At 37.3% G+C, this 7290-nt stretch overlaps 1 long non-coding RNA gene across 1 annotated transcript in view; it reads right to left on the bottom strand.

Annotated features, from left to right (window-relative positions):
- The window catches only part of LOC107183449, a 51699-nt gene extending 44735 nt beyond the window's left edge, over positions 1-6964 (bottom strand). Inside the window, exons 1-2 of the long non-coding RNA XR_001514238.1 lie at positions 6870-6964; positions 4667-4795 (exon numbers count right to left, since the gene is read on the bottom strand). This is a non-coding gene — a long non-coding RNA (uncharacterized LOC107183449). The remainder of the gene's footprint in view (positions 1-4666; positions 4796-6869) is intronic.
- Positions 6965-7290: the final 326 nt, after the last annotated feature.

The following is a 7290-nucleotide window of genomic DNA, read 5'->3' as shown; positions in this document are numbered from 1 at the left end:
AAATCAATATAAATATATCATAAAAAGAGAAAGAAAAAAACCAAAGCCCCAGGATAAACCTCTTCAGGTGACTTCCTTTTACCTAAATGAAGCATTTCATTGGATCTTAGGCTCCTTTGGCTGTAAAGAACTAAAATCCACTCAAGGTCCTTAAGCAAAAAGGAAATTTATAGGATAAAAACCAAGGATCTGCCAGTCAGGGAGTACAGCTTGATGGTGATGTGAATGCCCAATTGCTTTAGTTTTCTGTCACAACAGCTTTCCTATCTTAATTTGTCCATGGGTCAGCCCTGGCTTTACATTTTCCATGTTCAAGAGCCACTACTACAATGCTGAGTAGGTCCCATAAGTCAATTTCAAATTTCTAAGAGCAAGAGCCCACTGTTGCATGTAAGGCCACATGTCTGTCCCCGGCCAGTCTGCTATGGCTGGTGAGGGCAGGGTCACCAGGTTAGGTCTGCTGCACACTCAAGATAGGTTCTACCATGGACTCTGAGAAAGGAAGTGAGCAGAAAAGTCAAAATATGGGTATGCATATGTTAGACATGCCATTCCTTCCCTCTTCTATCAAACTACAATCAGTGCTACATGATTTCATAAAAACATCAGAGAAATAGAACCAGTAGAGTAACACGGACTAATTCTAGATAACCAATCTCTCAGCTTGGTCCCATTCTAACTTTATATGTATTCTTTATACAGCATAATTTCTTAATGCTGTATTTTCTCACCTGCCAAATAAAGATAATTGTACTTGTAACTCATAAGATTATAGAAAGTATAAATAAATAATAGACGTGAAAGTAATTTAAATGGTGTTATTTATACTCTGTACACTATAAAGCATCTCTTCTGAATTCTAACTCAAAACCCACTGCTTCTATGAAAATACTTGAGTTCAAGATCTTATTTACGAGGGCCCAGGCATAAAACCACACATACATGGACAGATAATTTTTGACAAAGGACCAGAAACGCACACTGGAGTAAAGATAGTTTCTTCAATAAATGGTGCTGGGAAAACTGGAAAGCCACATGCAAATGAATGAAACTGGATTACAATTTGTCCCCCTGTACAAAAATTAATTCAAAATGGATCAAAGACCTAAACATAAGAGCCAAAACAATAAGTACTGTAGAAGAAAACAGAGGTACCAAACTTATGGACCTATGTGGAGATCATTTTATGGACTTAACCCCAAAGGCAAGGGAAGTAAAGGAAAAAATAAACAAATGGGACTGTATCAACTTGAAGAGCTTCTGCACAGCAAAAGACACAGACAACAAAACAAACAGGCAGGAGGCAGCCGATCGATGATTCCTCTCATCATTGATCTTTCTATCTCTCTCTCCCTCTTCCTTCCTCTCTGAAATCAATATATATATATATATATTTTAAAAAGATGTTCAACTTCACTGGCAAATACAAAAATGCAAATCAAGACTACAATGAGATGCCACCTCATACCCATTAGAGTGGCCATTATCAACAAGACAAGCAATAAAAAGTGTTGAAGAAGTTGCTGGTGGGAATGCAGATTGGTACAACCACTATGGAAGGCGGTCTGGTGATTCCTCAAAAAATTAAGACTAGAGCTACCATATGACCCAGCAATCCCACTCCTGGGTATATACCCAAAAAAACTCAAAATCATGTATTTGCAAAGATACATACACCCCTATATTCATTGCTGCATTGTTCATGGTGGCCAAGACATGGAAACAACCAAAGTGTCCCATGTAGAGGACTGGATAAAGAAGATGCGGTTCATATACACAATGGAATACTATGCAGCCATGAGAAAGGATGAAATAGCGCCATTTGTAACAACATGGATGGACCTTGAGGATATCATGCTAAGTGAAATAAGTCAGACAGAAAAAGCTAAGAACCATATGATTTCACTCATATGTGGGATATAAAACTGAAACTCATGAACATGAACAGCAGAGAGGCAGTTGCCAGAGGGAAGGGGGTAGAGGGAGAAAAGGATAATAATATGGAAGAGGGAGAAAAGGATCTGAGTGACAGGAGAAGATCTGACTTTGGGTGGTGGACACACAATGCAATATCAATATACAGATCTTATAACATAGAAATCCACACATGAAACCTGTATGTTCATGTTGACCAATGTCACTCTAATCAATTTAATAAATAAATTTTTTAAAAATCCTATTTATGTCTACCACATACCTGTGGTGGAGAGACTTACAAGTTACATGGTTACACAGCACACGCACACTCATGGCAGACATTCAAGAGGAGAGCTACAAAGATTACAGAAAAGCAGAAAAGGAAAAACAAAGCAAACCAAAAAAAGTAAGAACAAAAACCCATCCCCCCAAGAAAACAAAAACAGATAAGCTAATAACAGTGTAATGATATGTATTCCTTATCCATTAAGAATTAAACAAAATGGAAATATGCTGCAAATGTGAGATTTGGATTAGATATAAGAGAGAAATTCCTGGAAATGAGGGATGCTAAGCATTCCCTACTAACAAAGTTACTCAGTGGCTCCTCCTCATGAACAGGTGATACATTTTTTGATGCAGGAATTGATGCGTTCACCTTTGTTTCCCAGCATCCAGCATGGCGCCTGCCCCTGCAGGCGCTCAGTTAATACTGTTGAGGACGTGAAGGTTCAGAGAGTGAGAAGACAGCAGCCATTCTTGTCTCTTCTCCGAGCAGGAAACAAGTTTCCTGGCCAGTGCAGGAGAAGGGGGGCATTTAACCTTCTCTGTTACAATATAAAGAGCACCAATGAGAATGTTCTCATTTTTATAGTCTTAGAGGTGATCCCCAAGAAGCAAATGTCCCTCTAGATTGTTATCTTTTTAGATGAGCCTGCCACAAAAAGCCCAGCATTTACCCAAAAGCCTCCTGCTTTCTGTTTTATGTCTCTTGATCTGCCCACGAAGCCTGGACCCAAATTTGTCAATACTTAGCAGTCCTCAGTGCTGTGAGGAAACAGCTTTCAGCACAGAGGAAGGCAGCACGGCGCTGTTGGAAAGAACCCAGAGGCCCGGGAGAGTTCTGACCTTGCTGATAACTGCTTCTCTGGTCTTAGGCACCTCATCCAGCCTCCCCTGGCCTGTTTCCTCACTTGTAGATGAGACACTCACACACCTCAGTTCTCCCACTGGATGGTTCCAAACGGGGCACCAGAATCTTGCAGTTACTGGGCCTAGAAAAACAGTTGTTGTTCAAAGGGAAGATGAAAGCAAGGGTGATGTTGCCTGAATTTTTAATTCTATATTTTCAGCAACTTCTTAGGACATTTAAAGTCTGAGTCTTATTTGATGTCTGAGGGAACATGTTTTTATCTCGGAGGGGATTGGGTCCAACTTCTTCATCCGCGTTACAATGAGGCAAAAGTGGCAACACCAACACAAATCTTACAAATAAAAGGCCAACTTCACTGCCAAAATGACTGAAAGAAGTCAATGAAAACAATTTAAACTCAAACAAACAAACACCAAAAGACAAAATTCCAGTCTGCCAAATATAGAAATATGTGATTAACACATCACTGCTGGATTGCTTAAACCCGGTTTCCAGCAGATCCAAGCAAACAACCATCACTGAGTATGGAAATGACCACCTCAATCATGCCATCGTCCAAAACAATTTTTTAGACAGAAGGAACTGTGTTGCCCCAAAGAACAAACAAGAACAGGTCAGAACTTTCTTTAGCCTTTGTAGGAATAGATTGGGCTAGCAAACGTCCTTTAATCTCAAACAACTTCAAACCGACTAGAATAAACCGAAGCAGCCCTTCCGAACTTACTACCCAAACCCTAACATCCATTGTTCGTAATGAACTAATTTCTCTCCTTTGCAGCTAGAAAGGTACCTGTCATGTACCATTCTTGGAAGAATTGAGAAACTAGTCACTCAAATCATTCTCTGAAACCCAGTTCAGAAAGCCTGATTTAGCAGATTTAATTCTCAGCGCTTCTTACACTTCACATGTTCACAGTAGTTTGTGATATCATGAGCCACAGAAATATGCCATGCTGACACAGTGGGTGTCTGCTTCTATAGATTTGTTTTCTAAATAGTTTTATTGAGCTCACTTAATCTTAGTCAGGGCACATGCCAGGGTTGTGGGCTCAGTCCTCAGTGTGGGGCATGCGGGAGGCAGCCGATCAATGATTCTCTCTCATCATTGATGTTTCTATCTTTCTCTCACTCTCCCTTCCTCTCTGAAATAAATAAAACAATATATATATATTTTAAAAGATAATTGCACCAATTTTAAAAAATCATAAATTATGTACTGAAGTATTATTGTTCTGAAATTATTTTCAGGTACTTTGGGATATATCAAATTAATAATTCAAGTAATCTTTGAGATTTTAGATATGTTTGAAAAACAATAAAGATATAAAGTAAGAGTTTGCATACACACCTTATAATCCTGAGTTGAAATTGGAAGTACCCACATAAAACCCTGAGGTATTTTATAGAAAAAGAAAATTATCTCTAACCCTATTCACTAAAAAGGCCTAGGAACAATGACCAACCCAGTGTCGATGAGCACCCCTAGCATTTAGATTATGATCTTTAAATACCATTTCCCATGAAAAGGAACCAGAGTTCCTTAGAGAACTAGCTTATTCCATGTCTTGGGCAGGAAATTTCTAAGCTGAGCCTTACACATCTTATAGCAGAGTGGAAGGAAGCTATGAAAGGCTCCTGCAGTCCAGGTCAAAGGGACTCAGGAGCAAACTAGAAAAGGTGTAACAGACCAAAAATGGGCCAATTGGAGCAGGAAAAGGATAATATCTGCGACAGATTAAAACACATCAAATATGCTAGCATCCATGAGTTGATAATATTTCAAACCAAACAGACAAAAACAAACAAACTCAGTCACCTTTGAAAGAGGCAAAGAAACCAACCTATTTTTATTGTAGAAATATATACATAACATAAAATTTACTATCTTAAACATATTTAAGTGTTAGGATATTCACATTGTTAAAACAATCATCACCACCATCTCCAGAAGTTTTTCACTTTCCCAAATGGAAACCCTATACCCAGTAAATTCCAACTCTCTCTTCCTCCCTCCCCCAAATCCCTGTCAACCTATTATTTTAAACTGGTAAATAAAGGTTAAAAAATGAAACATTTATGCTGCCTTTCCTATATGAGTTATACTGCAAGGTGACCAAATAAAGAACCCTCTTTTTAGAAGTATTCCAGCTAATAAATGAAGGAATGCTAAGATTAAGAATATCACCATTCTTAGAACATTATGTGAAGTGAAATAAGCCACTCAGAGAAAGACAAGTACCATATGATTTCACTCATATGTAGAACCTAATGAACAAAATAAACTAACAAGCAAAATAGAAACAGACCCATAGATGGAGAGCAGACTGACAGCTGTCAGAAGGGAGGGTCATTGCATGGCTGGGTGAAAAGGGTGAAGGGATTGAGTGACAGTACTGTGATTACCAAAGGGAAAGGAAGTGGGAAGATACATGGCAATGGAAGGAGACTTGAGTTGGGGTGGTGAACATATAATGCAACATACAGATGCTGTATTATAAAGCTGTACACCTAAAACCTACGTAACTTTATTAACCAATGTCACCCCAATAAATTCAATAAAAAAATTAAAATAGATTTTCACTAAAAAAAGAATATCACCATTTTGTAAACCCCAATAAATTAATCAATCATGACAATGATTAATAATGGCAGATAACATCACAAAAGGAAACATGTTATACCTCCTGATGCTTCAAAGTACAAACTGCCACCTCTAAAGTAGTACACACACGTACACACACACACACACACACACACACACAGAAAACAACAACAAAATTACCTGAATATGATCAAGCCTCTATAGCTAACTCCCAAATGTATAATAGATACAGAGGACAGAGGAATATGTTTAATGACAGCATTGAAATACAATTAGCAAAATACAGATCATTAAAAAAGGTACAGAGAATGACCTGACTTTTCAATAAAACGCAAACAGATAAAAAAGAAAAATTTAAAAGAAAGATAAAAAGAAAGCCTATATATGAAAAGAGACTTGAGACACATCAAGCAATTATAAACTTTATATTGACAATTGAAACAATGTAAACCCTAAGTAGCTATGACAGTAAGAAATTAATAATTTTTAGATATGATAATACTAATATGTGATTATATTTAGAAAGATAGTCCTTATCTTAGAAAAAGATCTTCAGAGTTTAAAGATTAATATATCTGGGATTCCCTCAAAATAATTCCTTCAAAAGTAAGGTCATGACAGAATTTAAAATGGCCTTAAATTGGTCATTGTTCAAGCCGGATAATAGATTTAAAAGCATTCACTATAATATTTTGTCTATTTTTGGTATATGTTTGAAAATTTCCATCACATTTTTTAAAAGGAAGAAAACTAAAACCCAAAATGCAACTTTTGAGCTTAATATATAATTTGAATTAGCTTCAGTCATGTAATAGCTTTTGTTACAATTTAAGAACTGTTTATCTTAAATAGCTTGAGCTAAAACCAGCTAACATTTGTGCTTTTCTTCTGCTTCCATGAAAGCGATTTTAAGTACCAATTAAATTTCAAATAACTGTGGCTTTTCTGGGTAAGCTAAAGCTCAACATATTTCATTGCTGTTTATCAGACTTGCTGCAGCATTCATATTAACATGTTCTTTAGTGTGAACTGTTGGCTAAGCAACTTAAATAAATTTCATCTTAAGCTTTCTAAAGATATTGGCCAAATCTTCACTCATATTTTCTGCTTTCAGAGATTGAAGAAATGGTCAAATGAAAATGTTTCTATGTCGGGGAGATACAAGATGGCAGCGGAGTAGGTGGGAGTTACACTCACCTCATCCCAGGACCAAACTGGAATTACAGCTAAAATGTAGAACAATCATCCTGCATAGCCAACTGAAGATTCGCTGAACCGAAGTCTTGCAACCAAAGATCTACAGAAGAAGCCACATCAAGGCTGGTTAGATATACCTCAAGGCACTTTAGTTCTATTGAGCGAATGGGACCGAATGAAACTTGACAGTATCCTGAAGAGACCGTATGTTACTTGCCAACCATTTTGGAAAAAAGAAATGGAAATAATGGCAGACTCCAAAATGAAGGCAGAAGCTCAAGCTTTGCTCTTCCTATCATCAGATTATCTCTCCAGAGTATACCTGCCTAACAAATTAAAATCTGGAGGATGGCTATAAAAATATATCATAATATATCTTGTGATTTCAGGAGGATTCTCAGGGTTGTTGCTTTCAGGAATA

The sequence above is a fragment of the Myotis davidii genome, unplaced genomic scaffold (assembly GCF_000327345.1).
Source record: "Myotis davidii unplaced genomic scaffold, ASM32734v1 scaffold21, whole genome shotgun sequence".
NCBI lineage: Eukaryota > Metazoa > Chordata > Mammalia > Chiroptera > Vespertilionidae > Myotis > Myotis davidii.
This window is presented reverse-complemented; position numbering and strand designations above follow the sequence as displayed.